At 41.4% G+C, this 10,165-nt stretch overlaps 1 long non-coding RNA gene and 1 pseudogene across 2 annotated transcripts in view; both read right to left on the reverse strand.

Moving 5' to 3' along the window:
• LOC147035865 (uncharacterized) overlaps positions 1–4,412 on the reverse strand; it is a 38,033-nt gene extending 33,621 nt beyond the window's left edge. For both annotated transcript variants that reach the window (XR_015049200.1, XR_015049189.1), the window contains exon 1: positions 4,366–4,412. This is a non-coding gene — a long non-coding RNA (uncharacterized LOC147035865). The remainder of the gene's footprint in view (positions 1–4,365) is intronic.
• A 4,297-nt stretch (positions 4,413–8,709) lies between these two features.
• LOC147035866 (uncharacterized) lies at positions 8,710–9,428 on the reverse strand (annotated as a pseudogene).
• Positions 9,429–10,165: the final 737 nt, after the last annotated feature.

The following is a 10,165-nucleotide window of genomic DNA, read 5'->3' on the forward strand; positions in this document are numbered from 1 at the left end:
ATTAGAGCTTCATTAATACATCTGGACATTTCCTGAGAACCTCATTCCAGTTGTACTGAAATCATATTCCTACCCAGCTTGCTGGTGCCTTTCATAAAAAAAATTCCCGAGAAAGCAAGATAGCTTTTAAATTATGCGCAATTCTTTTCTACTGAATAATGATTTTAAGTATTAGTTGAAACGCCAACCGGTTTTGAACATATTTATGAGAAAGATTGATCATCTTTCAATACAGATTTATAACAATACAATAATTTTAATATCAAGTTTAATTTAATAACATTTTATGATGTTTCTAAACAAACATGACACAATAATGACCGAAGATTTTCGTGCTGCACTCTTCAGGGTAAAAATCGCAGCAAGTGAAGGAGGAAAAGAAGGCGCTTGCTTAATACGCAGGTCCCAATAAGGTAGACACTGATTGGTTCAACCGTAATGACGTCACGGTTAATCCGAACGCCCATCGGTTGGCTCATTATCTTCACCTCGAGCTCCCATTGGCTGGAGCAGAGTAAGTCGATGATTGACGTTTGCAACCACATCCTGGAGAGAGGGAGGATGGGTTTCCCCCTGAGGTCCATTCACCATTTGTAACCATACTTCACTTGATCTTTCCATGCTGAAAGAGAGTCACGGAGATCGTACAAATTCCTTTTGACGACATAATATTGGATCGGTGGTAAGGATGAAGGTTCCTTCCAACATACGTAAATGAAACGAGCGCCGACCTCGGCTCAATATCCTGAACATATCTGCATTGTACTGATCTGCACAGATCGGGTTGGCAACCAGGTGCTGTGCAATGGGAGATGAAGCAGATACAGTGGCCAGTAGTTGCTGGATATTTCAACATGCTCGCACTGGTTGTAAAATAATGCCGAAGTTAAAACCGTGCGCCAACACGAACCTTTCCGTGTCAGACAGCTTATAGTCCAATTTATTGAGGACATGCCGGGATGAGTCTTTGATCAGGGAACCGAATCTTTTCACCTTCAACCATTCGATTGTACGATCGAATTTCTTCTGCACTGCCATCTCTGCACGTTGGTCAATCACTGCAATGTATCGACATAACCGGATTGTCACACAGCGACACAAAAGCACTTGCTTCATTCCAGGCATTGCGTCAGACACGACGGAGCACAGACCGTGTACAATTCAAGTGCCCGATCTCATCCATTATAAACATCTGCTCCACTGTAGTGCTATGCTTCATTTTAGAACTGATAATGCACTTTGTGATAAAGCCTGGGACCACGTTGTGCCGCAGACAAGCCTGGAGAAACCTCACGGATAACTTACCTGTACGACAGTTACCATTAAGCCGAACTAAGCGATTAAGCTGCTCGACTTGACATTGTGAGTACCGTCGTTTAAGATAAATAAACAGATGTTTGGTACTGCAGAACTTTAATATGGATACAAACAAACATGACATAATCTTATCATGCTGTAGTCTTCAGGGTAAAAATGGCAGCAAGTGAAGGAGGAAGTGAAGGCGCGTGCTTTATAAGCAGGTCTCAATAAGGTCGACACTAATTAGTTCAACACAACCAGTGCGAGCATGGAGAACTATCCAGCAACCACCAGCCATTGTATCTGCTCCATCTGCCATTGCACAGCACCTGGTTGCCAACCCTCTCTGTGCAGATCAGTACAATGCAGATATGTTCAGGATATTAAGCCGAGGTCGGCGCTTGTTTCCTTTACGTATGTTGGAAACAACCTTCATCCTTTCCGCCGATCCAATGTCGTCAAAACATTGGTTCAAAACATTCAATTATGTCGTCAAAAGGAATTTTTACGATCTCTGCGTCTCTTTCAGCATAGAAAGATCAAGTGAAGTATGGTAACAAATGGTGAATGGACCTTCAGGGAAACCCATCCCCCCTCTCTCGAGGATGAGGTTGCAAACGTCAATCATTGATGAACTCTGCTTCAGCCAATGGGAGCTCGAGGTGAAGATGATGAGCCGACCAATGGGCATTCGGATTAACCGTGACGTTATTACGGTTGAACCAATCAGTGTTTACCTTATTGAGACCTGCATACAAAGCACACGCCTTCACTTCCTCAGTCACATGCTGCAATTTTTACCCTGAAGAGTACTATACAGCACAATAAGCTTCGGTCACTATTATGTCGTGTTTGTTTGTATCTATATTAAAGTTCTGTAGTACCAAACATCTGTTTATTTATCTTAAACGATGGTACTCACAACATAATATTATTGTTTTTATCACCCTCAAACCCATTATGCGAATTTCAGAGAAATTGCACCGAAAACCCCAAAGACTCAGAACACCCAAAATACCTTTCAATACCCAAAAAACTCTGAAGACCCCCAAAATGCCCCAAATAACCTGGAGAACCAAAAGACCAAAAAACCCCCCCCAAAGACCTGTAAGACACAAAAGACCCCGAGGAACCAAAATACCCAATTTACCCCAAGGAACGAAAACACCCAAAAGACCCCAGGGAAGAAAAACACCCAAAAAACCATGAGGATCCCAAAGACCCAAAATACCCAAAGGACCCAGAGCACTCAAAAGATCCAAAGGATGCAAAAGACCTCGAGGATCCAAAAGAACCTAAGGACCTTAAAGGAAATGAGGAAAAAAAATACTGAGAGGACCCAAAAGACCGAACAGGACTACATGGGACCATTGGAAATTCAGCATAATGTAAAATGTGACTTAAGGTTCCTAACCACCCCCCCCTACAAGCACACACACACACAATCCAAAGTCCTCAACCCCCCTTCCCATCTCTGTCGTCTTTGCACCCCCTACTACCACCATACCGAAATTCTGTGCTACCCTTCCGATTTATTCAAATCATCAAACTCCTCCCAAGCCAATGTACTCAACCCCCCAACACCCTCCTCAAAAGCCTTTAACCCCTCAATCCAATCTCTGCCCCCTATCTGTCTCCCCTCCCTCCCAAAGCCAAATCTGTCGTCCCCTCCCCCTTTCTTCTTTGAGTCCTCACCTGCCCAAATCCCAAGTACTCAACCCCCCTTCGAACCCCAAGCTCAATCTCCCTCCCCCCTGCCCCTGCCCCCAACATCTCAATCTCGCTCTTCCAACTCTATGCATCCTCACCCCCAACTCTCTGTCCTCCCCTCCCCATTTCACCAGGGAACTTTAACACATGAGAAGGCCATTTGGCCTATCATGCCTGCGTTGTTCCTGTTCCCGTTTGTTAAGAGCAATGTTAAAAGTAAATAAAGATGGAACGTGAAATTCACAATCACTTCCCCCCTTCTTCCCTTATCCTTACTATAATTTACGGACTGGTGTTTGTGTGCGTTTGTTTGTCATGCTACTCCTAAAATTGTGGGCCAATTCCATTCAGTCTTACTCAATAGGATCAGCATGACCCCAATTGGTGTGTTGGGGTGTATTTATCTTTACCGGTGGTCATGGAGGTAGGGGGTGGATGCAAATTCTCGACGTAAATGTATACCATGTCATGCCACCTCCAAGATCTACACCATTTACAGTACAGTCAGTATTCCTGTCCCCACGTTTTCCAGTGCAGTGATGTGGTTTGAATTATAAGCAATAGGTATGTTTTTGCTTCATGTAGATGACTTCAAGGGTTATTTCTTTTTTTCTGACTACGCAGAGCTGTCAGTTGCCTAAACACCACTCAAATAAAGATATGCATCAGAAGAACGTGTTTCATGTTTGGAATAAGATCACCGGTAGATTGGGTACTCTGCTAGTTAATACTACTAATATGAACAACAATAATAATTGTCCTATCATTTCTCACGAATAATAATGAATGTATAATCTCTGCCGTGGCCCAAGCACATCTGGGCTTGGTGTAAGGCAAACTAATGCTCAAACAGTATGGCGTGCAAATATGCTACAAGGCTGTCAAGTACAATGAAAATTTGGTCCAATAGATCAAAGGGCTCACTATTTTCCTTAAACAAACAGGCAAGGTGTGAATGAAAAGGACAAACGAGGAGGATGTGGATTCCGTTTGTTGTGTTGAGATTTATAAGATGGACAAGTCATTGGTTCCTGTTAAGGAAGTAGCAATTATGCTCAACATACAGGGAGTGAACAAAAATGTAATCACTAAGATAAAGTCACTTAATAGGGTATTCTGCCACCACGTGCATCCAATCCAGTACAGCCTGCCAAGTCAATTCCACAGCCTGCCAAGTCAAATTTCTGGAATTCTACAAGAGGGATGTGTAACGATTCTTCCGCAAGAAAGACATTCAACTCACACCTATTTGACGGAGGTGGAAAAACACTGTCTCGTTCAAGAATATCTCACAAAGAGGCCATGACATGTTGGAAACATCAGTCTCATGCTCATTAAACCAATGGGTGACCATACCTGCTCTGTGGATGGGAGCATTGGGAATGTCCTCTCTTGCAGCCATGCTAGCCATAATTATAGGCAACCAGGCCTACGTAACATTCTTATACATGACCTGAAGCATGATGAGATGTTATTTGCTTAGTCAACACATGGGCCACACCTGTGTGGAAGCCATTGCTTCGTGACCCTCATTTACTCAGGTGTTCCCATTTTTAGTCGACAAACTGTACATCCATTCCAATCTCTTAATAGACTTCCTCAAGTGATAAATACGAAACCTTTCCCGACTGTTTGTTTCTGACCAAATGCACAATCCACATTATTGTACATAAATAAAACAATGGGACAGAAAAACGATTGTATATTTATTTTATTTGTTTTATTTCAGAGAGGATTGGGTAGCAGGAGGGAAAAAATACACAACCGAGGATGCCATAAGCAATGGCAGTGATTGAAAAAGCCTGAATCACAACGAGAAACTTCCCTTGGGTGCTGTAGTAAGCTGGGACAAAAGCTAATCCCACCAAGAAGCCAAAAATTATACCAAAAGTGATAAACCTTTGATTATTATTGTGTGAAGTTGAAGTTCTTGCTTTAAGAGAAAGGCAGAGGCACAATGCTGCCAGAATTACTAAATAAGCCAACGCACAAACATCCCAGATTGGTATTCCAGAACATTCCATCACGATTGTTCCGATACGAGCCTCCAAGTTCATGTGAACTCGAGATTTCCCAACAATCACCAAAACAAAACAAAGTGCAATCTGTGGTAATGTACACAGACCCACTACTTTGTGGGAAATCAAAGAGTAAATTTCATATTTTTTACTAGGGAGGACACCTGTAATATGAACCAAAGTGAACGACATATTGCTTCACAATAAGGGATGCATGTGTAAGTAAAGATATTACATCATCTATATATATAATGGAGCAAGTGTATCATGGATAACAGTCGTACTCCATTTCCAGGGATGATATGGGGAAGAAAATGGCCACACATCAGAATGTGTACACAACGATAAGCTCATAAACGACTATAGAGTGAAGACATAAGCATTTAAAAGCCAGAACTTTTATTCTCGAGTGTTTTCTGAACTACAAAGACTTAAAAAGACTCCAAAATACATCGCTAAAGTACCACAATGAGAGGTCTCTAAAACGTCAATTAGTACTTCTGCTTCTTCTTCTCCTTGTGGTTCTTCCCCTCTAAAAACAATGCAAAACCTAAGCCCAACCAAACTCAATAAGTGCTGAAGGCTTGATGTTGATTCTAATGCATGGAAGTTTCTTTAGCTCTGGGCGAGTGCACGCAACCCAAATTAAAAAATTATATCCAACATTAATTGTTTTATTACGAAAATAAATGTCATAAAAGTGGACTCAATCAAAACAGGCCAGGATTGTGAGAAGGGGTGGAGGGGGGAATGGACAGTGGACTGAACAATTCCAAAAGCGAAACATATCCAAACCATCACCCAAATCAACTGAAACAAGTATTAAACAATTTAATAACATATATTAGCCTGTTGGCTGAATGATTAAGGTCGTGAGTTTGGGACCTTAGGATCTTGAGTTTGATTTTGAGCACCTGTCAATTGGTGAATAAACTGTCAAAAGCATCAGTTGTCCCAAGTAAGGGAACTTTGTTTTATATTAAACTAGCAGGGATACCCGTGCTCCGCACAGGAATCCCATTGATGACGGCGGGTCTGACGGAGTATATGTCACAGTGAATTGTAAAATTGTAGAGGCTGCCACCATTTTTATTTTTTTCATCACCACTGTAATATTATATTTTCCCCGCCATGTTTTATATGCAGAAGACTCTAGTTCAAAAATGTTAAGATTTATTGCCGCATCAGATAAAAAACCATAATGCCTCAACAATGTGAGGCTGGTTTCATGTCATCATTTGCGACTTAATTTATACGTCGGGCATAACCCAGCCTGGCCCAGCGTATTTGATTTATTTACGTCTGTTATCCGATAAAAAAATTATGTTATATTATGTATACGAAGTTACAACGTACCGACACCCATAACCATTCTATAAAATATCGACATAGCCCATAACCATTTAATTATAAAATATTATACACAAACACGATACGCCATCACCATTCTGTTTATATCTGTAATATGTATATATACAAAACACCACTACCATTTTTTTATTTCCCACCACGATTTTCATTTTTCACCAGCAACATGTATTTCCGTCACCGCACATCCTATTCCCGTTTATGAAATAACTGAAGTAGCTCAATAATTTTAGTGGAGTGCTCGAGGATTAACAATATTTGATGTCTTCCCCTCTGGGGCCAATATGTATAAAGCCTCCGATGATCCCACTCTGGACCATCCCACATATAGCTGACCATGGGAAAAGCAAGGAGTGGATAATTCCAGCCCTGCTACTTTCAATAACTGTCCTTGTGCTTTATTGATAGACATCGCAAAACACAGGCAAACAGGAAATTGTAGTCTCTTAAATTCAATCGTTGAATTTGATGTAATGAGTGGAATTCGTGGAATGAATACATCTCCTTTCGCACATCCTGTCATGATAGTGGCCTCAATTACATGTGGTAGTAGTCTTTTCACAATCAGTGTAGTTCTGTTGGAAAGTTTTGGTGCATCTTGATTACGTAATAACATAATAGGGCATCCAACTTTTAACGACAGATTGTACGGAGGCAATCCTGGTAATTCCAATGAATTTAGAAATTCTGTGGGATAATGTATGGCTTGCTCAGTATCCAGTGTGGTGTCAATAGACTTGTGACTATGTTGTTCGCCTGGCACTACTTGTAATAACTGATGGTTTATTACACGGACTGTTTCATTAAGTGGAGGCAGGATTGTTCTTTCACAGAGCCACTGTATGTTTTTGTAATCAGTCGCGAAATTGGGATACACATGAGCCTCTAATTCTTCCATAGATGAAACTATTGTACCACAGTCATCGGGAATAGATATTACATCATTTGCGTTCGGGATTTCACCATTTCCAAGTTTGAGAAGTAATTGTGCGAAATTGCCAGCATCTAAATCACCATATAATTTGACCCTCATATTTGTTGTTCGATGGATAGTTTGTACGAATGTCCAGAGGTATGAAGATTTTATACTGGCTTTCATTTCATCAGCTGGAGTGCTACGGGGTACGACAGGTAAAGTTTGTCTGAAATCGCCAGAAATAACCAGCGTAACTCCACCTATAGGCAGGTCTACTCCTCTTAAATCTCACATAGTTCTATCTAATGCTTCGAATGCATCTTTAGGCGACATCGTACCTTCATCCCAAACTATGAGTCGCAATTCTTCAGCACTTTTTCTGCTTCAGTTTGTTTGCCAATGCCACAAACCGGATATTCCATTGTAGCGAAGTCGAGAGGCAATTTGAAAGCAGAATGCGCTATGCGGCCACCTGAAAGTAGTGCTGCGGTTATACTGGATGAAGCAACGGCTCATGCGATCTTTTTCTGGCTCCTCATCTTAGCAAGCAAAAGGTTGAGGATAAATGTTTTGCCAGTACCACAAGTGGCATCCAAGAAAAATATCACATCACTTCCCTCTTGAACCACTTCAGAAATCAGTTGATATGCATTACTCTGATCCTTTACCAGAAGCGGCTCATTGTCAGAAACAAACTTTGCGAGAGTATCTGTGTTGTAGTTTGTTTCACGGAACCATTCTCAACTGATGGTTGCGCTTTCAGAAGTTTTAGAAGAGGGAAGTTCCCACTTAGTTAAATCTTTCCCACTCATGTATAATAACAAATCTTCAATGTATATCAGAGCCTCATTGTACATATCTGGTGTGTACTGGATGTCCTCTTGGGGATGTTCTCTTTGCACTCTGTTTTTTACATCCTCAGACAGGGCCTCTTTGTGAATGTCCCATAGGCTCTTGGGATCTGACATCTCACACGCCATTATCATAATAGCAAATAGATACCTCATGGTCGATGGGGATTGAGAAACAGTTGCCTCTTCAAGCGTGGCATTCCAATGGGAATCGTCTTCTAGGAGTCCGAGGAGATTGCAAGCCTCACGGAATGTGCTGCAAATTTGCCCGTCCACTGTTCTCAGGTCTATGAAACTCACTGGACCTCGTTTCACATGCAGAAGGAGGCGGACGCAGAAACATTCAAAATTATTGGGATGTACTGTGTACACTCGACCCAATGCGTCAAATTTGTAAATAGCGGGATATCCTGGAATTTCTGAACCTTGCTTCCTCCTGTTCTAACGTTTCTGACTTGAGTTCCAAGTGAAATACGATGGAACCTGAGCATACAGTAGAGTTCAAGCAAAGTCAACAATTTTGCATGGCTTGAAAAATGCCAGTAAGTTAGAAATTGGAGGTTCTTCCATTCGTTGTTGGACATTTTGATCGGTAAAATAAACTCTTCTGTCCGTTCTCAAGGTGAATTGTCAGGTGAATAACTGGAGGAAACCTGCCAGTAATGGGGAAGTTCAATATCCTCCATATGGCTTCATTGCTGCATATATATATCGACCATTTTCATAATTTTGAACCTCGTTGATATCGTTTCTCTCATTGGTTACTACGGCTTGATCACTGCCCTTGTGAATGTATTTGCAAATGTATTTGATAGCTTTTACACCATTGCAGTGCTCAACGTTGATATGGGCATTGAAAATAGTTGAGAGTAATGGAATATATGGAACTATCCATTTATTATCAACAACGACAGGTTCAGGAATACCGTGAACTTTAACCGTCGTTTCAAATCGACCATCATCAGGTGCCCACCGACGATACAACGGATATCCATCTTTATCCGACTGCGTTTCGTGGAGGAGTTCTCTTGGGAACCTCTTTCCACATTTTCCATTTCTCATGCAGGGTGCCTTGCTATTTATTACCCCACATGGACCATGGATCATATGACGTTTCACAATAGCGTACAAAAACAGATCCTCTTCAGGGTTGGGCAATTCAGCGCGAATGACTGAGTGAATCTGGGTGGGTCTAAGTTTTTCTCTGAGCCAAAAAAGGCTATGTACGTGTGGAAGACCACGTTTTTGCCATTCTATGGTATACATGTAGGCAGCAACAAAACCACACGTTAAAATTCGTCATAAGATCTATCAACAGAATGACTTTCCTCTGAAAGACTCTCGCTCTTAGATCATGTCGATCATGTGCGACTTGTCCTGGTAATCGTTCTTTGACAATTTCTGGCCACTGAGGATTACAGGTTAAAGTTATGAAAAGGTCCGGTCTTCCAAAAGTTCGAACATATGTCATTGCATCTTGAGTGCGTTCTGCCATATACCGTGATCCAGCAGTGAATGATGATGGTAATATAACTAATTGACCAACATTTGCATGGCCGTCATTGGTTAGAGAATCACAGAGATGTATATAATCAGCCAAGCGTAACTGCGGCTGATGAGTTCTGATGAATAGTCGTCGTTCAGACTCAATCTTTGCATAAATATCAACTATATACTGGTGAAACAGTTGGTGACAATGCAAAATAATATTGAAACTATTTTGCCTGTGCATGATCCTGTATGCATCGTAATCATTGGCAGATACTTTTTTTCCAACATTCATTCGTCCAGTCGTGGGATTGAACTGCCATATTTGGAAGCAATAGCCATCTTGTCCTTCCCAGTTAATCAACGGGTATAGCAGGGCATCATAGGAGCGGTGTGTCTCACTGATTCTCTGCAGTTGGTCATTTCTACAGTGTATGACGATGTCACGCCAATTGAATTCTTGCACAATGATGAGGAGGGCCACTTCATTTACTTGTGGGGCGTTGTATCTTCTC

Source organism: Eptatretus burgeri, chromosome 1, assembly GCF_056783735.1.
Source record: "Eptatretus burgeri isolate ZD-2024b chromosome 1, Ebu_testis_v1, whole genome shotgun sequence".
In the NCBI taxonomy this organism is placed as follows: Eukaryota; Metazoa; Chordata; class Myxini; order Myxiniformes; family Myxinidae; genus Eptatretus; species Eptatretus burgeri.